General features: G+C 39.5%; 2 long non-coding RNA genes across 4 annotated transcripts; one reads left to right on the top strand and one right to left on the bottom strand.

Moving 5' to 3' along the window:
• Positions 1-1462: 1462 nt before the first annotated feature.
• LOC145430077 (uncharacterized) lies at positions 1463-13676 on the top strand. 3 transcript variants are annotated; one of them, XR_013910484.1, is made up of 5 exons: positions 1463-5751; positions 6919-6982; positions 7062-7199; positions 11727-11819; positions 12306-13676. It is a non-coding gene; the product is annotated as an uncharacterized LOC145430077 (long non-coding RNA). The 3 variants fall into 3 exon arrangements; XR_013910485.1 differs by lacking the exon at positions 1463-5751 and having other exon boundaries at positions 6275-6982; XR_013910486.1 differs by lacking the exons at positions 1463-5751; positions 11727-11819 and having other exon boundaries at positions 6270-7199.
• Positions 13677-16620: 2944 nt separating this feature from the next.
• LOC145430076 (uncharacterized) lies at positions 16621-18522 on the bottom strand. Its single transcript, XR_013910483.1, has 2 exons — positions 17983-18522; positions 16621-17322 (listed from the first exon to the last, which is right to left on the bottom strand). It is a non-coding gene; the product is annotated as an uncharacterized LOC145430076 (long non-coding RNA).
• Between the last annotated feature and the right edge of the window lie 8722 nt (positions 18523-27244).

Genomic DNA, 27244 nt, shown 5'->3' with positions numbered 1-27244 from the left:
ACGAGTGAACCGTCAGCTCGTTCAAACACACGTTAAAGTCCGTTTGGCTCGACACCACCGAACAGAGGCAGCAATATAACATAGCTAACATTAACAGTGCAGTGAATCCTGCTTGTGCCGTGATATTCAGGACTGCAAACCGAGCAGCATCACTGACTTTCAGCTTGTTGTGTTTGTGGATATATGACTGACTTTAATTATCCATAAAATCATCACACTCTCTGTAAGATTAAAGTCAACTATTGAACGGCATATATTTTGAAGTAAAGGCTTTAAAACCAAGTCAGTACAAACATCGCTAATGTCACATAACTTTCCCGACATGTGGCCAACAGTAATGTTTTAATGTTCTTCATTATAAAAACATTTGCGCATAAATAAGTGACATAATATTCAGTACTTACTTCTGAAAGTTTATTCTTTGGCGTCTCCGCTTCCGCCGTTTTTTTCGGCAAAATTATCCACACCACCGCCGCGCTATGAAATCTGGGATATGTTGGGCCATGAAGGCTACACTGACCCATCCTTAAAATTCAGGGAAATTAAGGACGCATTTGAGGGCCGCATTTAGAGCAGCCTTTGAATTTGGACAGCCTTCGTCGTGTCGCTGTGATGTAATCGGCCTTAAAATGCGGCCTTTAAGGCTGTCACTACCCGATCCGTACCGGAAACCCGATCGGTACCCCGCATGCGCAAATCTTACGTCACTTCCTCTCTTTGCCAACATTGCGACATTCAATATATTTGAATGATACGGTTATCGCCCAGTTAGCTCCTAGCATTTCTCAACAGCTCTCCCTCCTTTTCGGCTACCGTGACATTTAAACAATGGATAATCCGTATACAAAGAAATTCATGCTTTTCTCCTCAACAGAGAGCGTCCCCCGATTGAGCAACAGTGCTGTAAAATAAGAAGAATGGCACCTAATTACAGAGTTAATAATGCAGACTTTGTAATATCTCACGTGTAGATTCATCAGCCAGATGAAGTGTTTACTGACAATTGACAGTGATAGCGCACATCATCATCACTATTCCAACAATCCTTTCCTCACAGACAAGCATAAACACACTCGACTATCACTAAATCAAATTTAACACACGTTTGTAATGACGATAATTCAGTTTATAATAGGGTTTATTTGCTCGGTCAGCAGGTGGCGCTATCCTCGTACACTGGGGAGTAAACTGCCATTAAACGAACAGAAGAAGAAAAAAAAACATCTGCACATGCGCGGTACGGATCGGGTAGACACGATTTGTACGGTCAGACTTTACACATGCGCAGTAAGGATCGGAGAGTCCTGATCCGTAACTTTCTTTTTATTTTTCGTTTTTGTCTACATTGTACTGAAATGCTTCATTATTGCAAACATTTTAAGATATACTTGTTATTCTTAACATCTTAACAGATACTCTGACCCATAACTATCGTAAAACGCTACGACCGGAAGTAGAAACCTTTCGCGCATGCGGGTACCGATCGGGTTTCCGGTACGGATCGGGTAGTGACAAAGGCTGCAGACCCTGAATTGGGATACAGCCCAAATCCGGTCATTGGTACTTCCTGGCTTGTGTAGTTACTTGGTAACAAAAGCTCAACACTGCCCCTAGCGTCCTGGAGCACTTCCGTTGTGTTTTGGAGTTTGCATGTGTTTTGGAATTTGCAATTGTTTTGGAGTTTGTATGTGCTTTGTCTCTAGGGGCTACCGTAGAGCAGTGCTGGAAGTAACATATTACTCTGCTGTAATTACAATACATTTTCAATAATGCAATAAAGTAATTTATTACTGTACATTCCGCAATTACAGTTCAAAAACAATTATGTAATTATTTGGGTTACAAAGGTTTTTCAGTGATCTGCAGTTGGGGTTGACAGAAAAAAAAAAGACAATCAAACAAACATGTTTTTTTGTTTTTTTTCCTGCACTTGCTACAGCTGATTCCAGTTTACAGTGGCTTGCAAAAGTATTCAGCCCCCTTGAACCTTTCCACATTTTGTCACATTACAGCCACAAACATGAATCAATTTTATTGGAATTCCACGTGAAAGACCGATACAAAGTGGTGTACACGTGAGAAGTGGAACGAAAATCATACATGATTCCAAACACTTTTTACAAATAAATAACTGAAAAGTGGGGTGTGCGTAATTATTCACTTGGAGATCATGTGAGGAGCTCAGTCATTCGAAACAGACTCAGAGTAGAGCAGCTGCTCCTCCACATTGAAAGGAGATATAGCAGAGGTGGTTCAGTCATGTGACTAGGATGTCCCCCTCCCCAAGAGGTCCCCAGAGTGAGGAAAGTCTGTACTTCTCTACTCAGACTGCTGCCCCCATGACCCGAACCCAAATAAGTGGAACAAAAAGCATGGATGAGTTGTTCTAAAGAGGTCATTGAACTTGAGATTATCAACTTGCAACAAGTCACTTCATAAAATTCATGATATTCCACAATCAGCTGTAAGTGATCTTTTAGAAAAAAAGGGAAGTGATTGGGAAATGCTGTAAATCATTGAATGAGTGGTAGATGACATAAGGTTACAGAGCAAGCAGCTCTAAGAGGGCTTTGGAGTTGACGTCACGCCGCAATGCATTGTGGGAGCGCGGCACCATTTTTGGGGTCTACGAATCAAAACAAACACACTGTGTTGGGACGACGATTACAAGATGCTAAAAGCAGCTCAAAAGAGAATGGACTGTATAGAGACCGATTTCGTTCAGAGGCGAAGCAGCGGTACTTGTGGACCTGTACGAAATACGGCCGTGGAGGATGATGTGTTGGTTGTTGTGAGGGCGTTGAGTCAGCGCGTACAAGTCGTCATTCAAGTCAGCTCGAGTACTGCGAGTGAAATGTGTTTGATTTCCCTGCAAACATTCAGGTTGGTGCAGCATAAATTCATTCCTAAGTGGGGAAATTACAGTGAGAACATGTGGAGGCTGTTAGGTGGATAACATAGTGAGTTCAGTGCATTGATGTGACATTGTCCTGAAGGATTTAGTTATTCTTTATGGTTAAAGAAATTGCAATGATTTATTCATATTTATTATAAATAATTCTAATTATACATCTTGCTTCAATATTTGTATCTTGTGTCACTAAAAATACATTTTATTTTAATTTTATACATTAATGACCTGCAGGATCTCCTTATCATATTAAGTGATTCATAATTGTGCAATGGATATGTTGTCCAGTACTTTCGCCCATTTGGTGTATTGATTTGCACATATTCCCATTTTTGCACATATTCCCAATTTGTAATAAGCTCAGCATGAGAAACGAAATGGTTTCCATTAAATTTATCTCAATGTTTTGGCATTTGATAATGTTTTAAATTCACTGGTTGCAATATCCTTGTTCCATGACTGTGAGGTCAGATAGAGACATTTTACCTCAGTCTAACTTTTACTGACAAAACACTGACTTGCCAAGGCTAATTCATAGTATAGTGATATACTATGAATGTTCTGGTCTCCTTGATGCCAGTGTTTGAAAAATGTCCACGATTTTCCTTTTGCTTCATTCTGTCTTTGTTAAGAAGAAAAGACTAAACTCTAAAAATTGGCTCACAATGCCTTCCATGAAATGCTAAAGAAGTCCTTAAGAGACCCGTTGATCAACAAAGTTGCTGCCAAGAGCTGTGTTTTTGTTTAAGAGAAATAAACATAAAACAGATATTCTGTTTTAGAAACATCACTAAATGCACTGTAAGTATATCTATCTATTTTCTTGCAAGAAAAATGAAAACAACAACAACAAACAAACCCATAAACCACCATAGCTGCACTATGAATAAATTAGTATATTTCATGAAATTACAGTGTCTCTAATCTCCTGCATTGCTTGTACTTTCATCCTCAGGAATAGCAGTAGATGAATCGTGTCTATAAAAATGTGTGATTACCAAAAGAGATTATATCAATCTTGCTTTTGGCAGTGTAGGTGTGTCTTATGAATTTATGGATAAAATATAAAAGCAAACCTTAAATTTTGAAAATTTGGATTGAAAAGGAGAGTATTTGACAAAAATGGACAGGGAGCACCAGCTGAATAATGCATATGTAAAGCAGTTTCTTTGAAGTTTTATACAAATCACAGCAAGAACATAGGTTTAGGCTCAGAATTGGTGCCCACATATTTCCCACATACATCCAAAATAATGGTAACTGGGCTGTGGGATTTGGCAGGTGGTTGGCAGTCCCATTATAGCAATACAGTGCAGGGAAATGACCCACTTAGAAATAAATCACTGAGCCGGTACATACATGAGCTGGGCGCTCATGTATGTACCGGCTCACTCCTGGTGGCCGATTGGCGGGGCCGGGCGCCTGTGGCCCGGCTGGGCTCCTTCCGGGGGTGGGATGCCCTCAGGCCTCTGGGCCTGAAGCTCGGTCCTCTCTGGCACAGCTGCCTGCCGGCAGAGCCCGCGGGCACGCCACTGCAACCCCCTCTGGCATCTGCTCCGTGGGGCTCTACTCAGCTCTTCCCAGGAGTGGCACGGTTCCCCCCCTTTTGGTGGTCCTCCTCGGGTCCTCGTACTCTGGGGCCTCTGGATGTCTGGGGCCTGGATCTCCTCCATACCTGCTTCATACCCTGGAGGACGGGGCTATGGCTCCCCACACTCCCTAGCAGATCGTTACATGGAGAAACCTTTGGAATACAAGCATGCTGATCCACACAGGTGTGCACACAGGTGTACACACGGGTGTTCACAGACGCGGACTACAGCTTTCTTGGCTGCTGCTTCAAAGCACGTTGTGCACTGTCTATCTTGCGTGCTGCACAATATCGTTTATTATTTACTATCTACTGATATCTACTGCTAGCTAGTTTATTGTGATGGTGCTGTTTTTTTTATTATGTCGCTCTTTGTTGTTTGCTTTCTCTTCTGTTTTTTTTCTCCATACAGGTGATCCAGGTGTTTTGTTTGTTTTTCTTTTTTCTTTTTTTTTCTTTCTCCCCCCCCCCCCCCCTTCTCACCGTCTCCTCTCCCCTTTGGTTTTCTTTCTCTCCCTCTCTTTCTTTCATTCTTTCTCCCTGTCCTATCCCCCATTCATGTCTGTCCTGTTTGTAGCAACTGAAAATAAAATAAATTCATAATTACTGTATAATAAAGGTCAATCAAATGGACCAATATGGCAAGGCCATGATGATCCACTTGGTAAAATAAATCCGCTTGGCATCTTTCTTGGCCTTAAGACAACAATTCTGATGGCTAAAGATCCAAACGGGACACAAAAAAAGAAGAAGAAAGAAATCACATAATAATTTCTCTTGCTAGCTGAAGTAGATTTGTTTTCTTTATAGACATGCTGTGGTAAGCTGACTTGTCCTGCTGCTTCTGCTCCAAGGTTTACTGCTCTTTTGATTTAGCCAATAATGTTCTGAAGTGTATAAATCCATGCTCCACACTCTAAGAAATGAAACATGGGCTTTTTAAAAATTAATTCTTAGTTTTATGTTCAATATACTTAAAATTGTTAATCTTATGGGTGTAATTAATATTTTTAAATTTGATTTAATTAATTCTATACCGTTTTAATGTTAAATGATATTGATATTTCCAATTCATTGAACACATTTAATTAAATCCAAAGAGCCCTTTCCACATCCTTTCTGAGCATGCGCAGAGAATGAAAAAAAAATCTTCGCGCATACGCGTTGACCTTCTTCATCGACGCCACAGTGTGCTTTGGCCACGTGTCTGGAAAGAGGGATTAATCACGATTCATCCGTTGGAGTTAAGGTAATTTCTTCCTATTTTTAATAGAATATAATTTAACTAGTACTTTGTGATAATATATGGCGTATATTTTTCCGGTAAATATGTGGGCAGTATGTGTTCTGTAGGTTGTAGCATTTTGCTAGCATTGGAAACATTCATTTGCATATTGTCCCATCTGCGTTTAAAATTTCATTCGAACTCCGAATAGCACACTTATTTTATTTGTTTTATTGCACTATCAAGTTAGGAGAACGTTAGCCCGAACAAGAATTGGGATACATGTGCAGTGATTGTCGACGAGTCCATACTCTGTTTCACTGAAGAGAACCGCTAGCTGCGTAGTTTGCATATCTTCGCGCATCAAGTCTCAAAGAGACCTCTGAAGGTGACCCCTGCTTGCCCCCAAAAATAAAATCAAGTATACTGGGTGGTTATTGCTCCGTTTGTTTGCTACGGTGTCAAAGATATTGCACTTTTATTTAATAGGTCATTGAGAGTTGAAGAGCCCCCCCCCCCCCCCCCCCCCCCCCAAAGCAAAACGACAACGGCCAAAAATAGGCCAAAACATGCCACAAAATGCTCTGCTTGGTTAGTGCTTGTTTGCCGGTAAAATTAACATTTGTGCTGCTACGGTTAACTGGTTATTAATGTTTTATTTTTCCGCGATGACGTCACGGGCGTCGAGCACGCTCCCCGTGCTTACGGGCGCGAGTGAGCGTCCGGGTGATGTAGAAGTCGTAGGAAATGCTCGCTCGCACCCGAGCATTTTGTGGCATGTTTTGACCTATTTTGGGCCATTTTCGTGTTGCTTTGGGGGGGTGAACTCTGAATGACCTATTAAATAAAAGTGTAATATCTTTGACACCTAGCGATACAAACGAGGATTTTACCAGCACAAACCGATACAAACGGAGCACTAGCCACCCAGTATACTTGATTTTATTTTTGGGGGCAAGTGGGTCACGTTCACAGACTGGGCTGCTCCGGTATATAATGGTAAACGTGCTCACAGGAAAAGATTTATGAAATGAGTAATAGAAATTTTGGAGCATTTGAAATTTAACTTGTATTATTAATACATTTTAAAAGAAACAGGATTGTTCTTAAGTTTAGACCATCTCTGTGCTACCCCTTTGCATGTGTCTCACTGTACACGATTAATTTTTTCTGTTTTTCTTTTTCTCTCAGGTTGCTGGTTGTGGAATTTGGAGCTGCGGAGATTTGAGCTGTGCTCCAAAAGTGCATGTTGAAGGTACCTAATGCTTTCATATTATTTACTTTTTCCTTAATACGCAATTTTACATTTTGAATTCTCTTATTTGGTCTTTTAGGTTATCACCACAGTTCCACTGCTGTCCACATTCATGAGCAGTCTTGACCAGTACTCTGACCAGTTGATGAAGATTCTACGAAAAAAAGGAGGGGAAACAGCGCGGCGGATCACAGCAGCGTTGTCTGCAATTTCACAGGTATTCTGTCTTGTTATTAGAGCTGGGCGATATATCGAGTTTTTTAAAAATATCGATATATTTTCATACGAGATATAAGATGTGACAATATCGTTTATATCGATATAGTCTATGTTACGTTATAATTATACTTGTGGAGCCGCAGGTTTGCCTCTCTTTCGTCCACTTTTGTCTCTACGCAACGTTACTCGGCCTCGCCTCTCCTTCACTGAACACAACTCCGCCTCCCCCATAGCTTCACCTGCAGGCAATGACAAGATGAAAGCGGAAAATCTCCGTTAGCGAGTTACCGTGCGTGGGGCTGGACGGCGTCAACGTGTTAGCGAGCTAACCACGCTAACGAGCTAACCGCGCTAACGACATGCAGCCCGGAGGAGCTGCACGGCCTAAAATCCTTTCATTTTCTCAAAACTCGACAGTGCGCCTTATGTATGAATTCTGGTTGTGCTTACTGACCGCAAACCGATTTTATGTGGTACACAGCGCTCGGCAATCTGTCAAAAAATGTTTTAATATGACTTTGCTAAGCTACGGAGCTGCACCGCTTGATGGATTGTCGGAGGATTACGGCTACCGAGGAGGAGCCTCGCGGAGTGATACGTACTGTGTGTGTATAAGGACCACAAATGGCACCTGTTCAGAGACGTGGTGCAGCTGTGAAATCTGTCTCTTTGTTATTATGCTCAGCGTCTATTAGTTTACATTTTGACTGCACAATTGTGAGCTTTTTGTTATGCACAAAAACAACATTGTTTTCTTTTATTTATGGACCATGATTATTTAATAAATGCTGATAATTTATTTTTGAGTAATTTCTTCATGTACATCTACACTGTATGTAAAGAAAATGCCCGTGTGACATCTGGGACACAGTGTGACTAAGAACTCTCTTTTTGTTCTTAACTTATGGCTTTAAAAAAAAAAAATCGAGATATATATCTTATATCGCCATCCAGCTAAAAAATATCGAGATATGAATTTTGGGTCATATCGCCCAGCCCTACTTGTTATAATGTTCTGTAACTAATAGATTAGTTGCAGGTTGATCTCAGGTCTGGTTATTAACCTGTATTTTTAACTTTCTTGGGTCATTTTATGCTTGTTCTCTCCTGCGTTATACTTCTCATCTCGCTTTTGGCTTATATTCTGAACTTGGTCCTGACACAAAGCAGAACTAAGTAACTCATGCCCCTAGAGGCCATAAGTGCCGTTGCTGGCATTGTAGCTTTTTTCTTTTCTTTTCTTTTTTTTTTGTTACTCATTAATTGTCCAAAGGAATAATTAGCTACACTGAGAAAAGACAAAGGCAGACAACATTTCACATTTTGCCACAACTCAGTGACACAGTAGATTATTTTTTTTCACTCAAACTTGGTATAAATACTGCAAATGTGGTGGTAGCCCGCATACCTCATTAACGTGACAGTGTGTAGTTTTTTGTCATTAATTTTTGGAAATCTCTATCAAAATGTTTTTGATTCCTTTGAACAGTACTCCTATGCAACAACACTTATCTTCCTTCTTTCGGGTGGTACACCACGCTAAAGCTGCATTTTCCACGACCCAATGTATCGCAATCAAATCAAATCAAATCACTTTTTATTGTCACATCACATGTGCAGGCACACTGGCACAGCACATGCGAGTGAAATTCTTGTGTGCGAGCCCCACAAGCAACAGAGATGTGCAAACACAACAACACAAACGAGCAAAATACAAGAATGGCCAACCTGAAACTAATAAATATATGTACAATATATAATAGTGTATGCATTTCTGGATGTGTATACTAAATATTTTCCTACGTGTGTGTGTGTGTGTGTGTGTGTGTGTGTATACACATTTTTACAAATTAAATAGTAAAAAAATAAAATAATAATAATAATAATAAAATATATAAAATATACAGAGTTGAATATGTGCAAAACAAGTGGCATTTATATACAGTGTGGAGTGCATAATGTTGAAGTTCCAGTAGTGAAGCTGAGGTGTCTATGACGTGTTCAGCAGTCTGATGGCCTGATGGAAAAAGCTGTCTCTCAGTCTGCTGGTACGGGACCGGATGCTGCAGAACCTCCTTCCTGATGGAAGCAGTCTGAACAGTTTATGGCTGGGGTGACTGGAGTCCTTGATGATCCTCCCCGCTTTCCTCAGGCACCGCTTCCTGTAGATGTCTTGGAGGGAGGGAAGCTCACCTCCAATTATCCGTTCAGAGCACCGCACTACTCGCTGGAGAGCTTTGCAGTTGTAGGCGGTGCTGTTGCCATACCAGGTGGTGATGCATCCAGTGAGGATGCTCTCAATGGCACAGCGATAGAAGGTCCTGAGGATGCGGGGGCTCATGCCGAATCTTTTCAGTCTCCTGAGAAAGAAGAGGCGCTGCTGTGCCTTCTTCACTGTTTTGTTTGTGTGTACTGACCACGTAAGATCCTCAGCCAGATGTACGCCAAGGAACCGGAAGCTGCTCACTCTCTCCACAGCAGCGCCGTTGATGGTGATGGGGGTGTGTACTTCTCTGCACCTCCGGAAGTCCACTATCAACTCCTTTGTCTTTGCGACGTTGAGGGTGAGATGGTTGTCTTGACACCAGTGGGTCAGGGCGCTGACCTCCTCCCTGTAAGCCGTCTCATCACCGTTGGTGATAAGACCCACCACTGTAGTGTCGTCCGCAAACTTCACAATGATGTTGGAGCTGTTAGTGGCTGTGCAGTCGTAGGTGTAGAGTGAGTATAGGAGAGGGCTCAGTACACACCCCTGTGGAGCACCAGTGTTCAGTGTGATGGGGGATGAGGTGATGCTGCCCAGTCTGACCACTTGGCGTCTGTCAGACAGGAAGCTAAGGATCCAGCTGCAGAGGGAGCTGCTCAGTCCTAGATCCTGCAGTTTCCTGTCCAGCTTCGAGGGAACGATGGTATTGAATGCTGAGCTGTAATCTACAAACAGCATTCTCACATACGTGTCTCTCTTCTCCAGGTGTGACAGGGCAGTGTGTAGTGTCAGGGCTATGGCATCATCAGTGGACCTGTTGTGGCGGTATGCAAACTGTAGAGGGTCCAGTGAGTCGGGTAGTGCAGAGCAGATGAAGTCCCTGACCAGCTTCTCGAAGCATTTGCTTACGATGGGGGTCAGGGCTACAGGTCGCCAGTCGTTCAATGAGGAGATGGTGGAGGATTTGGGTACAGGGACGATGGTGGCCATTTTGAAGCAGGCTGGGACTACAGACAGAGAGAGGGAAAGGTTGAAGATGTGTGTGAACACTCCAGCCAGCTGAGCCGCGCATGACCTGAGGACGCGGCCGGGAATCCCGTCCGGACCAGTAGCTTTGCGTGCGTTCACCTTCCTGAAGCACTTCCGCACATCCTCCTCAGACACAGTGTGCGCACTGACGTCATCCGCGGTGCGCACACTGTCCGGTCTCATGGTGTTCGCTGTGTCGAATCTAGCGTAGAATACGTTTAGATCCTCACACAGAGAGGCCGTGGTCTGCGGTGTGCTGGTTTTCCCTCTAAAGTCTGTGATCGTGTTTAGTCCCTGCCACATACTCCGAGGGTTGTCAAACTGTTGCTCCACCCTGTCCCTGTACTCACGTTTGGCTGCTTTGATCGTCTTCCGGAGTTGGTAATGTGCGTGTTTGTAGTCCGATGTGTTCGCGGAGGCAAAGGCGGTGTTCCGTGCCGCCAGTGCCGCGCGAACATCTCCGTTAATCCAGGGTTTTTGATTTGGGAAGGATTTGACTGTTCTGGATGGGACGACATCTTCCACGCATTTCCTGATAAATCCACAGACTGAGTCTGTGTACTCGTCAATGTCTCTGGCGGCCACGTGAAACATTTCCCAGTCCGCGTGATCAAAACAGTCCCGCAGCGCAGACTCCGATTGGTCCGTCCAACAGTGCACCGCCCTCCGGGTTGGAGCTTCCTGTTTCAGCTTCTGCCTGTAGGCGGGCAGGAGCAGGATGGAGCAGTGATCTGATTGGCCGAATGGGGCGCGGGGGAGGGCTTTGTACGCATCCCGGAAAGAGGTGTAACAGTGGTCGAGTTGCCGGTTTCCACGTGTGTTGAAAAGGATGTGTTGATGGAGTTTTGGTGAGACTTTCTTCAGGTTTCCCTTATTAAAGTCTCCGGCTGTGATAAACGCTGCCTCTGGGTGTGCGGTTTCCTCGCTGCTGATCGCGCTGTACAGTTCCCTGAGTGCACGGTCAGTGTCGGCTTGTGGGGGAATGTAAACAGCCGTAATAATCACTGCTGTAAATTCCCTCGGTAGCCAGAATGGCCGGCACTTAATCATCAGGTGGATGATTAGTGTAATTGGATCAGTGTAATTGGACTCATAACTTATAATCTTTATGGGAATGAATTGGTAAGCTTCTCATTCTCTAACACAAAAAACTACTTGCTTGCAAAAAGCATGTTTAAAATTACTTAAACAATTATGAATTGGTTAAAAAACAATAAAAATTGACTTAAGTTCTGTGGGGGTCTCTAAAAACTTCAAAAAAGTAATTGCGCTGCATGTGTTGTTGTTTAGAGTTCCCGAATCGAAGTGAAGCGTGAATGCATCCTTAAAGCTGTGATTATATACCTGAATGAGAACCCTGAAAATCTCATCAAAGAGTACATGGTAAGTTTATTTTTAAAGGGATATTCCACCCCTCAGTAAAATTTTGACTGTCATAATTCCCAGAGTTTTGTAAGTTGAAAAATGTATTTTCTAAACAAGCCCAGGCATTCTCCTGTTCTGGCAGCAATCAGTTTTCTTTAAATTAGCTTACAACAATAAAGTGCATGGGAAATACTAGGATTTTGTTTCCATTCACTTACATTGTTTTATGCGAAACTAAAGAAAATGACCCTGGTCAGCAGAATATTGATAATATTATTAATGCATACTCCTTCTGCCCTCTGTCCATGTTTCATGTATCTTCTTCTTGGTCTTTATTTGGTGATAGTCTTAAATCCACATTTTTCTTTGGTCTGTTCTCCTCAATCTCATTCAGGGATATGTGTAATTAAGATAGTGTGGACCATTTTAACTAAAATGGAGTGAATAGATAGATGATGCAAGGACCAAAATACAACGGATTTAAAATATTTCTGTCCTTTTCAGGATTTCAACGTGATGGAAGCTGAAGAGCTTGAGAGGATGGATTTGGCGTGTTTATAAAATAATCCATGAAGGAGCACAGCCTGATTACTCCCTTAAAGATGTTGGCATCATTATCGAGAGATGCACAGTCTTGCAGGATCTTCACGATGTGACGAGCGGGTGTGCACTTTTGTTTGGGCTAATTTACTGCCTCAATCTGAGTTACCCAAAGCCACTTCGCTACACATTTGAGTTCTTCCAGAAGGTGCTCATGGGACTGGAAGACAACAAACTGTCTAACAAAATACAAGTGCTGAAGAACAAACTCTGCCAAAAGGAGACGCAATGACTCTTCTAGATTGAAATGTCTCCCAAAATAAGTGCTCTGTTTTACTATTTAAAAGTTTATAAATATATATATGTTGATCCTTGTTTGTAAATATTTTGTCATAGTTTTTAATATTTAGGAGATTTACTCTTTTGATTGTGGAAAAGAAAACATAATTCAGAAACTGAGTTTTTGGAACTGAGGACAAAATTACGCAGATGGATATATTTTCTTGTTTCACAACATTTTCTTCAGTTTGAGTTGCTGTGGTAATTCTGCAGACTGTAGCCCTTGCAGACCTACAACTGTAGATCCTGAAATCATCCTACTCCTCACTACACTGTCACTTAGTTGAAACTGGAAAGTTGTTTCAGATGTTTACATTTTATTTTACACACTTCGTTTAATGTTGCATTATGCAGTGTTGTTTCCCTGTTTAAGCTTTGCCTCATTGAAGGCTTTTGTTCAAGTTGTTAAAGCAACACAATTTTTTTTTTTTTTTTGTATTTACACTTCATATTAGTTCTCGTGTACCAGGTTTCCATTGTAGGTCAAGGATCTTGAGTGTTATAAATGTTAAAGTGTATGTGCAAACAAATGTGAAAAGGTTCTAAGGTTTTCACCTGTACTCAAGTTAAGTACTGGATTTTTGGTCTTAGCATTTAATTAAGAATATTTTGAGATTTGCTATATGCATTTTTTTATTGTAAAATTTATTATATAATAGAAAACTTATAATTCTGAATCCGATTTTTGGAACTGGGGACTAAATCGTTTTTACCTTTTTGTGTCACTTAACTATTTTCTGTACTGTAATTGCATTATACAGTGATTTTTAAGTTGCTGTGGTAAATCTGCAGATCTGACTATAATCACAGTTGTATTGAATTTGACATCTTACGGCACACTACAATGTCACTTTGTTGAAACTCGGAAAGTTGTTTCCAATGTTTAAATTTTGGTCATGCACTTTAAGCATTTAATATTGCCTTATGCAGTGTTGTTCCCTGTAGAAGCTTTGCCTTGTCAAGGCTCACCGTAAATAAAGTTGTTGATGCAGCACCCTTTTTTTGCATTTACACTTTATGTAAGCTTTAGTGTAAGAGTTTTCTATTGAAGTGCAAGGATCTTGAATGTTATAAATGGTAACTCGTGAGCAAGTGTAAAAAGGTTTTTGAGTTGTCACCTGTACTCTGTAGTTAAGTGTTAGACCTTTGCTGAAGACCTCTGAAAGGTCCAAACACCTAATTACAATGTATAGATGACAACTCAGGAACCTTTCTAGACTTGTTTTGTTGATACCTAAACATTTAGCATATAGATGAAACTATTAATTAAATCATAATTAATCAAATTAATTAGGTCCAAAACGCAATCTAAATGGTGCCATTAAATTCAAATTAATATTGTCAATTGAACCTAAAGCAATACAGTTAATAAAATGAACAAAGTGTTTAAATTCTAATTAATGGTGTTAAATAATAACAATGAAAGGAAAGCTGTTGCTTTTATAGAACAATTTCACTTCTGATATACATCACCATTAAAATTGCAGATAACAACCATATTGATTTATGTTTAATTGACCAGGTTTTGTGGAAAAGATTGCCTTAACTTTGTCAATTAAATCCAACGTTTTATTTCTTAGAGTGCACACAGGCTACTTTTTCTTTTTGTAACTCCTTACCACTATAAGCAGGGCTGCACATAAGTGGTCCGCAGGTGCGCATTCAATGTCAAAATAAAAGACGCGCACCAGATAAGAAGTTGCAACGCGCGTTTGAGTACATAAGATTTCCTGGAGGTGGACAGACATTTGTTTAGAACTCTTAAAGATGTCGAAGAAGCAAGCTCCTTAATCTCGACCTCCAACGAAATGTCAGAAGGAGTCCGAACCGCAAAAGAAGCGCGTACTCTCAGAAAAGTGGTTGCAGGAGGTGAACTGGCTTCAAACAAATGATGAACGCACAGAGATGTGGTGCAGAATATGCCGTGAAAATCCCACTCTAGCGGACAGAAACAGTGCCTTTTATATGTACGCAAACGCGTACATATTTTGACAGTGAATGTGCACCTGCGGACCACTTATGTGCACCCCTGAGTATAAGTGTACTAAAGAACATCATCAGCTTAAATTCAAACTGATGACTCCCACTTTGCTTCCAGAACCGATTCCTGTGAGTCAGCAGGCATATTAAAACACATTTTTGCACTTATTTGGGTGGTTATATTAAAGCATTATCTAGAATAGCTTTCATTTCAATGGTCATTGAGGTATGACAACTGCATATATATCCAGTCAAATCTGATAAAAAGTGCTTAAAGGTTTGCTGACTTGCATACATATAAGGTTTTAAATGCTTGATTCGCTGGAAGTTATACAAGTCATACCGCAATTTTTACTTCTGCAAAACTCTCCCACAGGTTACAATTGCAATTTTTTTCAGTAATGCTTCTGCTTCTCCCCCAAAACTAGCTGTGACCATGGATCCCACAGTCTGCTCTGCAACAGTACAAGACAATCGATCACGGTACTATACTATAATGTACTATGCCACAATGCTTCTAACTACTGAGTTTAACCTTCGCTAAACTGTATTTTGTATCAATTATTATTACATAATTTCCCTAGTGATGAATAAAGCATTCTGATTCTGATTTATCTACCTATCAGATTGAATTACTCGTTATCTGAAGGCGCTGAAATGCATAAGTGTTGTTTTGGCCCATTTTAATCCCTAAGCACATTATAGTTGGTAGTTTAAAGGCTATGAAAGCATACATTTCATTTGATGGTCCCACATGAAGCTATTAAGGCCATCGTTCTTCTCCCTTATCCCTACGGTGGCCCCTAGAGACAAAGCACGTACAAACTCCAAAACACATGCAAATTCCAAAACACATGCAAACTCCAAAACACTTGCAAACTAAAGAACACATGCAAACTCCAAAACACGTACAAACTCCAAAACACTTGCAAAATCCAAAACACTTGCAAAACCCAAAACACGTACAAACTCCAAAACACTTGCAAAACCCAAAACACTTGCAAACTAAAAAACACATGCAAATTCCAAAACACTTGCAAAATCCAAAACACTTGCAAACTATAAAACACATGCAAATTCCAAAACACGTACAAAATCCAAAACACTTGCAAAATAAAAAACACATGCAAATTCCAAAACACGTACAAACTCCAAAACACGTACAAACTCCAAAACACGTACAAACTCCAAAACACTTGCAAAATCCAAAACACGTACAAATTCCAAAACACTTGCAAACTCAAAAACACATGCAAATTCCAGAACACAACGGAAGTGCTCCAGGACGCTAGGGGCAGTGTTGAGCTCGATTTGCAAAATAAAAGGCAAGTTTGTCTGTATGGGACGGTCTAGTCTCCGTCGCGCTTCCCAGGTTGCCTAGCAACCGTGATACTAACCGCTGGAAACGTGTCATACAACTTGGTTTGACAGAAATGAGGGAGAACATATTTTGTTCATTTGTTTGTTTGTTTCTACATGAGCTTTGTGTGATTTGATAAGTATCTGAGGCTGAGACCACAGGACAGTAAAACATGATTTTTGGGCTTCATTTCTGTACTGAACAGTCATTTCAAGATTAATTAGTAAATAAGAATTAGCTGATGTTGTTCATGAGACTAAAGTCATATCACTTTGGTAATGTAAATATAATATGGCCAATATTCTAGTTATTATATTAATCATTATTAGCTATTACAGCAGTGAACATGAACTCTGTGTCAAATACTGAGCTCCAGTACAGATTCAAGTTGCAGTTATTTATATGTCTTATCACCTTAAATCTTCACTCAAAGACAAGTATCTTTGACAGTGCATATATAGGTGTATCATATATAAGAGACAAATGTTGTTCCTTCAGTATGTTGGCATTACTAAATTTGGCTCATTGCTTACATATATTTATTAAAAGAAAATGTACAAGCTGTGATAACTTTCTGATAAAATGAAGAGTAGACTGATATATGAAATATTCCTTTATTGGGTGAGAAAATCAGACCATGTCATAACTGCTTTAAGTCATACAGAATAGATATCAGAGCCTTAAACAGGCTGGCTTCTGCTAAATGGGTCAAACTGGGCAGAAAGTCTACAAACACATAACATCCTTACAGAATATGATGTAACACTATAGATCAACTTACCTCAGAATATATAAAGCATATAAACAATTACAGCAATATGATGCAACAAACACAGCAGTGCTACTGATCCAAAATACTCAAAGCTTCATAGAACTGAAACAAACATTTATTTTTAGCTCCATTCTGCTGCTGATACATACTTTAGGTTTCTGAATATTACACTTGTTGCTGCCTTTCATAGTGTGTAACTTGAAGGCCCTGAGTACTTTCTCCCACACTGAAAACACTGGAATGATAACATTATTTGAACATTACCTAATAAGACTGATTCAGGACAGACAATTAGTTATTTTAAACTTTTCTAGCAGTCCTTCACAAACAGGGAACAGTCTGTCTATTCTCTCCATCTGTCAGCTGCTGCTGGCTCTTCCTCCTCCTCTTCCTCACACACTGCTGAGTTTGTCCTGGTGGATCATCAGGGGTGCAAAGCCTCACAGATGATGTGCAGCAGTGGGTCCCTCAGTCTGTCCTCACTCTGGACACTTGCAGTTGTCACACTTGGAAATCAAATGTGTGATAAGCTGCAGGATTCAAACACAAGTGTGACTTATAAATACATGTTCATACTTTTATTACACAATCAGAGAGAAAGAAACAGAGAGAGAGTGCAGGACAGACAGACAGGTGGCAGTCTCGGGTGTATACACTGCTACAAAACAGCACAAGAGAAGGAGGATTCAGTGTTTGTGATATTACGAAACAAGAAGAGTTCCCAGATGGTACAGTGAACACATGTGTGACTCCTGTGATTAAAGCATCTTTCTTTCAGCTTAACGAGTGAACCGTCAGCTCGTTCAAACACACGTTAAAGTCCGTTTGGCTCGACACCACCGAACAGAGGCAGCAATATAACATAGCTAACGTTAACAGTGCAGTGAATCCTGCTTGTGCCGTGATATTCAGGACTGCAAACCGAACAGCATCACTGACTTTCAGCTTGTTGTGTTTGTGGATATATGACTGACTTTAATTATCCACAAAATCATCACAATCTCTGTAAGATTAAGGTCGACTATATATATTTTTTTAAAGTAAAGGCTTTAAAACCAAGTTAATTCTGAAAGTACAGACATGACTAATGTCACATAACTTTCCCGACATGTGGCCAACAATAATGGTTTAATGTTCTTCATTAAAAAAATATTTGCGCATAAATAAGTGACATAATATTCAGTACTTACTTCTGAAAGTTTACACTTCCTCCGCTCCGCTTCCACCGTTTTTTTTCGGCAAAATTATCCACACCACCACCGCACTATGAAGTCTGGGATATGTTGGGCCATGAAGGCTACACCGACCCATCCTTAAAATTCAGGGAAATTATGGACGCATTTGAGGGCCGCATTTCGAGCAGCCTTTGAATTGGGAAAGCCTTCTTTATACCAGCTAGAGAGAGAACGCTCATCATTTACTGTGACGTAATCTGCCTTAAAATGCGGCCTTTAAGGCTGCAAACCCCAAATCCGGTCATTGGTACTTCCTGGCTTGTGTAGTTACTAGGTAACAAAAGCTCAACACTGCCCCTAGCGTCCTGGAGCACTTCCGTTGTGTTTTGTACGTGTTTTGGATTTTGCAAGTGTTTTGGAATTTGTACGTGTTTTGGAATTTGCATGTGTTTTTTAGTTTGCAAGTGTTTTGGATTTTGCAAGTGTTTTGGAATTTGTACGTGTTTTGGATTTTGCAAGTGTTTTGGAATTTGTACGTGTTTTGGAATTTGCATGTGTTTTTTAGTTTGCAAGTGTTTTGGATTTTGCAAGTGTTTTGGAGTCTGTACGTGTTTTGGAGTTTGCATGTGTTTTTTAGTTTGCAAGTGTTTTGGATTTTGCATGTGTTTTGGAGTTTGTACGTGTTTTGGAGTTTGCATGTGTTTTTTAGTTTGCAAGTGTTTTGGAGTTTGCATGTGTTTTGGAATTTGCAAGTGTTTTGGAGTTTGCAAGTGTTTTGGAGTTTGTATGTGCTTTGTCTCTAGGGGCCACCGTACTTATCCACAATATCTGGATGTGAAGAAAAAGAGTCAATGGTGTTTTAAAAAAAAATACATAAGAGCATGTGATTTAATGTGCCATTTGTTTTTACATCAATTTTAAATAATGAGGAAAAGGGACTGTATAAAACCACTAAGACAGTAAGATCCTAAAGCAGCCAACAAACTCTTTTTACAAATTGAAGGACAGACAGACAGACAGACAGACAGATAGAAAGATAGATAGATATCATTTAAACAAACCTACCTAAACTTCTAGTTAAGGCATGTAAGTTTGCCTTGAGGCAAATAAGTGTGAATGCAGTTTACAAGGGTACTTGAATAGTGTATATCGTATTAGTCGTTCAGCGCTAAAGCCTATCTGCTGGCTCATGATATTAAAAATCTCTGAGGCACAGACCCAGTGCAATTATATGTCAGGGTGCTCCTTTCAGCCAGTATCAAGGGGAAAAAATCAATGGCTACTATCTTGTCTCCTCTCCTGTCACATGATTGGAACAGCAGTTAGGTGTGTGCTTTAGGATACATGGCTAGTTGTATGCCGCTGGGTCTCTGGTCAACAAATGTACTTCCCTTGTCTAGAGAGGTATTTATGGTCTGTAATCATGCAAAAAGGGTACACTCGCATTCCTGATCACTCTGTGTTAGAAAAGGGAGAGACATCTGTGTCAGGCAAACATGAATGAATCACACTGTAGGCGATAAGAAAGGCCTATACAGGTTGGAGTGACAGTTGAAAGTTGAGCTGTAGGCACAGTATTGACTGGAAGTATGCCTGCTGTGGATTCGCAACTTCACAATTAACTGCTGTTTCACTGCATACCATTCACCAGGCACTCGTACAAAAACAGGGGTATTTAGAATAATGAGCACCATCTATGCAAGCTGTCTTCCTTCTGGTTATATTCAGAAATGGACTCGTGCTTCCTCCCACATAGAGTGTGATCTCGGTGCATTATCAACTCACAGTGTCAAACCAGACACTGTTACCATCAGGGGCATCTGTAAAACATCTGTCTGGCCTCTATATAGTTTATCACCTGGTGTTGTTGTGTGTTTGCTCCCCAAATTCACCATACAACATATTTTTGTTGTTATTGTTATTTTGTTTTGTATTTCTAATTACCAGATACACTGCTTCAAGATTTGTGGAGATGTTTTCAGAGCAAACAAAGGTTCAGAGTATGTTCCTAAATACATGTACAGTTGCAGTGAATTGAAATTCATAGAAAAATAGTTAAAAAAATTATTCTCAACAATATGGAAGGCTTCAGGGTAGTGCGCAAATACTGAAGTTTTTATATTTAATGTATTTTTTTATGAGTTGCTCCAGGACATAATATTAAATATTGAAAACTTATTTTAAGTGAGGAGAACTGCAACACCGTTTTGGACAAATGACATGCACGATCTTACAGCTGTGCTGCCACACATACACATATTTATAGCTTCTGTCAAAGCAGTGCTTTGTATTCATTTGACACCTCAGCCTTCACATTTGGCATGTAATGAAAAACTGGTCAGTGGGCTATTGATGCAGGGAGAAGTGTGTTTGATAGGGTCTGCAGGAGTCCTGCTCGGCATCACCACTAACGGACTCCACTGAGTGCCAATCACATGGAGCCAGCAGGGCTATGGCTTCCTGCTGAGTTGAAACCCCACCATGATTCAAGCAATCAATGCAGACTTAAATGCATTGTGGATGTACAAGTAGTGACGGCCTGATCTAGCTGCTGCATGGCACAGCTAAGCTCACCTGTGAAAAGCGAATGTTGACACAGGAGAAAAATGTGGAAACATCAATTCTAAGACCAGGCTGTGTAGTAGAATAGATTCATCACTTAAATTCTGTAACTTTTTTTGCTTAATAGTCAGGAGTCAACAACATACTGGAAAATTATTCCATTCATTCCCTCTGTCAAGTTCCTTCAGACTGGAAAGAAAGCTTCTGTGAAATACAGTGTTTAGGTCTCTGACAATGCTCTTTGGGGTTTAGCCTTCAGCATTGCCTGGGTCAATCAAACACAGTGAGATATCTGTCCTTAGTTTACCCAGTCATTGTCTCAACTGTATGCTTTGGGTAATTGTTAAGCTGTTAGCTTCTGTAAACCTGACAGAAGGAGGTGAGTAATATCCCTTGAAAAACATCATGTCTGTTTCAGTGTTCTACAATTTCCCATCATAACATACTAAATTACGATGCGTTTAAATACTAAGCATTTCAACTATGCAACATTTTTTTTCATGTAGTAATAATATTGTATGAGCAATACAGAACTCCAAGACTAAATTGTATTTTTCCCGTTTTTATATTTTAATTTAAAAGTGTTTAAACCTTAAATATAAACTTACAATAGTAACACTGGACACGTGGACAAAGTAGACAAACTGAGCCTATACTCAGTTCAAGGTTATCAGTAAACCTTAAATATTAATATTAAATAAATAAAGTATTTAATATTCTGTTCTGAGAAAGCATCACATAGTCAAAGCAGCTTGATCATATGTCAGTATATTTAAATATATACATAATTATTTGTACCCCTGCCAATCACTTCAGCTTAGTCTGGCCATATTCACTGCTCAGAACAACTAAAGGTACAATTATTTTTCTTTCTGCAAAATGATTAAGCACTTATTTTAATGTCAAAACTTGTTTAGCCACTCCTTTTGTATGTTACAGACAGCAACACTATATTAAAGCATGTTTGTGACATAATACTACTACATTTGTCCTTTTAGCCTTCAGAGATTGCTAAAACCCTTTTCAGCTTCTGAAAAGAATGACACGAGAACAACAGGAAGCAATCTGTGGAGTGCTTCATCAAAAGCCAAGGTCTCCTGGCCCAATCCCCTTAAGAGTACCCATACTTTCACTGCTAAACAGGGGATTTTGTTTGTTTTAATTTGTACTTGGTGTATTTTCAGGCAGTGTGATTAGAGCTTGATTATAGCTTTTGCAGCCAAGATTCCAGATTTTGATCATTTGCATTCCCCTCAGCTCAAACCTTTCTCTAAACTGTGTATACAAAACATTACGTACTTTGTAAAATTCACTTCTGTAGTACTCAGAAGGGGATAGGTGTGCATGCGCAGGAGCACACCCTTTGAAATGCTGAGGTGGCCTATGGGCATGTAGAGCAGTAAATGGAGCGAGATGAAATGTTTCACACATCATTTTGTGCTTTAGTAAACAGCTTGGAAACTCTCTGGATTCGGTTTTGTATCCACTGTTTCTTTCACACATGTGACAACAGAAAGCAAGCCATCTATAGTCCACTTTGACTGTGGAGGGAGGCACATTCAAAGACTCCAACTTCAGTTGTCTTCAGTGCACACAAAAGACAGAGAACAGCATTCTCCAGCTGATATTTATCATTCAGCACCTTAGCACTACCATCTGTGTCTGACTAACCTGCTGTTCTCTAAAACAAAGGATGCATTATACAAAAATCCAAACCATTATCAAGAAATCTGATTATATAAAAACTGTACACAAAAGCCTGTAATTGGCAACCTGTCCAGGGTGCACCCCACCTCTCCATGACCCTGAACTAAATAAGTAGAGAAGGAAGGAATATCGTGACAATGTCTCGGTTTTTCTTGAGCCTTAGTTCTTTTATGGTGTTGAATTAGATTTAGATTTACTTTGTTTCCAGAGCATTTAGTCCTGGTTGCATTTTAATTTTAATTAACTGTTTGTATTTATAGTTTTTATCCCCCTCAGTGTTTCCCTCTGTTTCATCCTCCTGTGTTTACATCTCTGCTCATGTTATTGCAATTGAGTTTTGGTTGTTCATTTCCTGTTTTACTTTGGTAGAGGCATTAATAACACATGAGCTATGCCAAACATATTTTAACCTGTTTCTGTGGAACTACTAGGTATTTAATATGTGTGTTATTCTAATAGCTTATGGTATAGATGGGATTTCTCATTCCTTAGGTTACTTACTTATTACTTACTTACTTATTAACTCATTTATTTTGAACTACTAGTTAGAAAGATTAGGAATAAAACTGAGACTAGGTAGACATTACAGGTACGTCTAGAACAATAAAACTTCCATCCCATAGTTCAGGGACAGAGGGTTCAGATCATCTTTGCACTTCTAAAGTGGATTTCCATGTTGTCTGAAAAGTTGACAGTCTGTGTAGTAAGAACGAACAAAAATGGTCTATTGCTTCATCTCTGAGTGCTTCTTTAAAGGTCACACAAAAGTAATAATGCACATAAATGAACACCAATGGGGAGGAAGATGGACTGGGGAAGGGGGGGGGGGGGGGGGGGGTTATTGTGCTTGCAAGACACAATACGACAGGATTTGAAAAACTATTATGAATCTAACCACTTCTGTATTTAATTCAATCTAGAATGGCTTAACCAATAAACTCTTAGTCTCATGAAGAGACACTTAACCATTATTATTATTATTATCAGAAACTGTTATCAATATATAGTTTAGAAAGTGCTCTCCAAAGGTGTCTGCACACTGCTATCTAGTCCTCATGAAAAACAATAAAAACAAAACCAAACTTACATTGTGCTTCTTTTCTCAATGATGTGCTAAGAAGTCTGTGTTTGTGTTTCCATGTGGCATAGCTGACATCCTTTGGGGGTCTCCGCAATATCTGTTCTAGCGTCAACGATAGAAACAATGAAGGCAAAACTGCCTGAAATAGAAACACAGGCAGGAATAGCTCTGCATACAAATATGTGTTTGTTCACTGCAGCTTTGTGCATCTTTGTTTATTAATAGATAGATAGATAGATAGATAGATAGATAGATAGATAGATAGATAGATAGATAGATAGATAGATAGATAGATAGATAGATAGATAGATAGATAGATAGATAGATATTTCATCAGATCTGTTTGATCAATTACAGAATAAATTCAATAACACACACACAAGAGATACAGGGAGAACCACAACTTTAAAGTGATGGCAGACTTTCCTGCTGGGCGGGGTCACTGTCATTAGAGAATACGATTGTCATGGGGAGTATACTTGGTCTGGCGTGCGTAGGTGGACACTTTGTGTCAAATTAACATCCACGTGAATGTCAGGATCAAAGGTGTCCCAGCAGGTATTTGCATTATGAGATGATCAGTGGCTTTCATTTCACTAGTGAATGCTTTCAATGTTGTGGCTGACTGGCACACTTCCCATCACAAACAACAACCTGTTTGTTTAGGGTCTTTGTTTTTAATATATCATACAGAGGACCATATTTACCTGTCACGATATAGCTTATTTTATTTATTCTGTCCTGGTCATTTAACATCTCTGCTGTAACTTTAGTCATTTTAGTCCAGCCACACCTACCTACACTGCTTTCCTGCCTGCTGCATAATCTGATCTGATCTTCTGCTCAAATGTTAGTTGTGCAAGATATCAGTTATCTTCAATATGACATGAAGTAAAACAGGCTGGTATCCCTGATACAAATACAGATATCAATATTTTTTTTGTTGAGAAAATCATAGCATACTTTATTTAGAAAATCTAAATTTAAAAAAAAGTTTGTAAGCTTTGAATATTCTTTTGAGAATCATCTATAGGAAGGAAAGCACAATTGTAAAGTGGCTAGCACTGTTGACTAACAGCAAGAAAGTGTTGGGTTTGAATCCACAGACAGGTGAGGCTTTTCTGTGTGGGTTCTTTCCAGGTACAGAACTCCGGCTTTTCCATGCTTAACTGATGGATTGAGTTGGATTCTGCATGCAGCCTTTCAAAATATACAATGATATGACTTGGTGATACAGGACTGTTTCACCAAAGCACCTTGCTCCTGTTCTCCACTGTTTCACTGAGAGCAGTAATTAGCATGTGATAATGAGAGGCACTTATAAAACAGCTATTATTTCGACTAAATTCTGATGATAGGTTATTTACTTTCTATTATATATTCCCTAAGTTACATTGTCTAAATGTCCAACCCTTTGTAATGAAATTGACACTAAAACAGAAAGATTAGGATGAAAATCATTAGTATTGATCTATATGGTACTAATCAAGATTCCCACTCTCCTGGTTAGGTCTTCAGTATTGACTTGTCCACTAATACAAGTTTGTAATTTAAGTTTGTAATTATTTTGTAAAAACAAAGTTTGCAATTTAAAAAAAAAAAACATCTAAAACTAGCTACGGTCACATGTCAGCAGCTCGGGCAGCAAACAGTCACAAGTCTGCCACACTTTGTTTTATCAGTCAATTTCTATTTCTATTTTTTTTTACACATTGTTATTTCTTCTGATATAAATGTTTCTTGCAAGAAAAACCTCAGTCAGAATAAGTTCAGAAGCATTGATGTTGTGGATCATAGTCATCATGTAGATCATTGCCATATCCACAATAACAAATGGATTCAAACACAAGATCAAAAAAATCACTGCATGTTTTACCTTTTTATTAACACAAGGTAAGGGCTTGTACTGGTACGTACTGCAACACAAAGCCCAAGCAGTGGGGATGGAAGACTTCCAGACAAGTGAAAGGGAAAGGTCAGTGCTTTTTCCAGGTGACTATTGAATCTGAATTATTCATTCATGCTTGAGTGAGTTCCTTGAATTTTCCTGGTGGGTTTCCAGCTGTGGGAGGCAAAGTTTCAACAAGTACTGTAAGTGAGATGACTGGTGGCCAGCTAGGCCTTCCTGGAAGATCCTTACTTCTCAAATTTGTCGATTTGCAAATTCTGTTTTTCATCCAGTTAAAGCCCACATGAGAAGGAGAACACCACAACATTAACAACAATCTGGCAAAGACTTGAGGTTTCAGGTAGCCTGTTGAATGACAGGATAATGAGTAGGTGAGGAACAGGTGTGATGGCTGGGATAGGATGCAAGAGCAACCCCATCCATGGGTGGGACAACAACAGAACCCCACCCAAACCCACCTGAGAGCAAAGATGAAGAGGAAGAAGAGGAGAGACACAAAAACCACAAAAAAAGATCTTGTTGGAGCCATGGCAACATTTCTTTACAGACATAAACCACACATGACGATAATCTAACACTGGCTATTTTGGACTCTTAATGCAATTCAGGTTTTTACACTTGTACTTCATTTATAGAAAAGTTGAAGTGACAATATTCTGCATACCACTAAATACCACTATAACAAGTCACATATGCTCAGCTCTTCAAGTATGAAACATCACATTTCTAACAAAGCGTTATTTAAGAACTTTTTGTTTAACTATATTAACTTCTATGATGTATGTAAAGATTATTTAAATTTAAGTGAAATGAATCAACACGGTGTATGCAGGACTTTTAGCTAATTTGCAGCCCTCATCCCTGGTTCAGTCTTTAGGATATATGACCCTGGTAAATCATGAAAACAATAACAATAAAACAATCAGATAATTAAACAAAGTATATTGTTTTGTTTTGGGTTTTTTTTTTTTTAGTTCAGATTGGCTTCGGCTTGTGCCAAAGTTTTCAATATGTGTTATTTAATATGACATTTGTGGACCTTAACTGTGGATGAGGACTATCACAGTGTAAGTTTCCATTTTCCGTCTCCTAGCTTTTCCCATTGCAGTGACACCTTTGTTAATGTGTAATAAAATTATGTGACTAATTCAGCCTGGCCAGGGCTGGTCACAGATTTAAATATTAATCTTGGATATTAAAAAAAAGAAAAATCAAATTCTCAAAGGTTAGCAAGTTATACTTATTTTTCAGAACTTCATGATATCTGGCCCAATACCTTGAAGCTTGCTTGTGTAATAACACTATGAGTTTCACTTCTGATTTGACTGCTTGGCCCGAATGGTCGGCAGATAAGACATTCATCAAATTTAATGATTTAAATGAGTTGAAATAACCATCATTCATGCAAGACTTCACAGTTGCCTAGTGGCAATTGTTAAGTCTTTCATGTGGGATGTGGTGGAGAGAAAAAAAGGGTTTTAACCACACATACAGCCTAAAAACACTGCCTCGTTTCTACATCCCAGTTATGGGTGTAATTCAAGATGTTCTTTTTAATTACTACATTTGATATAAATACTCAACTCTATAAGAACAAAGGCCACAAGAAGAGTGGGTCTGTAGCCTATGCTCTGAACCATATACAGATTCAGCCTTTCCTTTCATTTCCCTCAAATCCAATAAAGCTGTGGTGTTGACATGCAGTAGGGGGCTGAAGTGTGCTGCTGGCATGGGGGAACAGTGTGGATCCTGCCTGCAGGCACCCTGCAGACCTGTTTGTTGATTACAGATAGAGGTTATATACATAAATGTTTATCATGTATTAAGATGGCAAATACTGTTGTAGAAATGGGAATGAAACATTTCATTAATTAGCAAGTAATTGAACAGTTAAAATGCACATTATTTCATTTCTCTAACAGGAAATATAAATTTAGAAATAAACAGCCAAACCAATTAGCTGAAACTAAAAGAAGAGTCATTAAAATGTTTATTTTAGAAATGTGAAATATTAATAC

Source organism: Astatotilapia calliptera, chromosome 7 (genome assembly GCF_964374335.1).
Source record: "Astatotilapia calliptera chromosome 7, fAstCal68.1, whole genome shotgun sequence".
Taxonomy (NCBI): Eukaryota; Metazoa; Chordata; class Actinopteri; order Cichliformes; family Cichlidae; genus Astatotilapia; species Astatotilapia calliptera.
The sequence above is the reverse complement of the archived record's forward strand: the minus strand, read 5'-3'. Positions and strand labels throughout refer to the sequence as shown.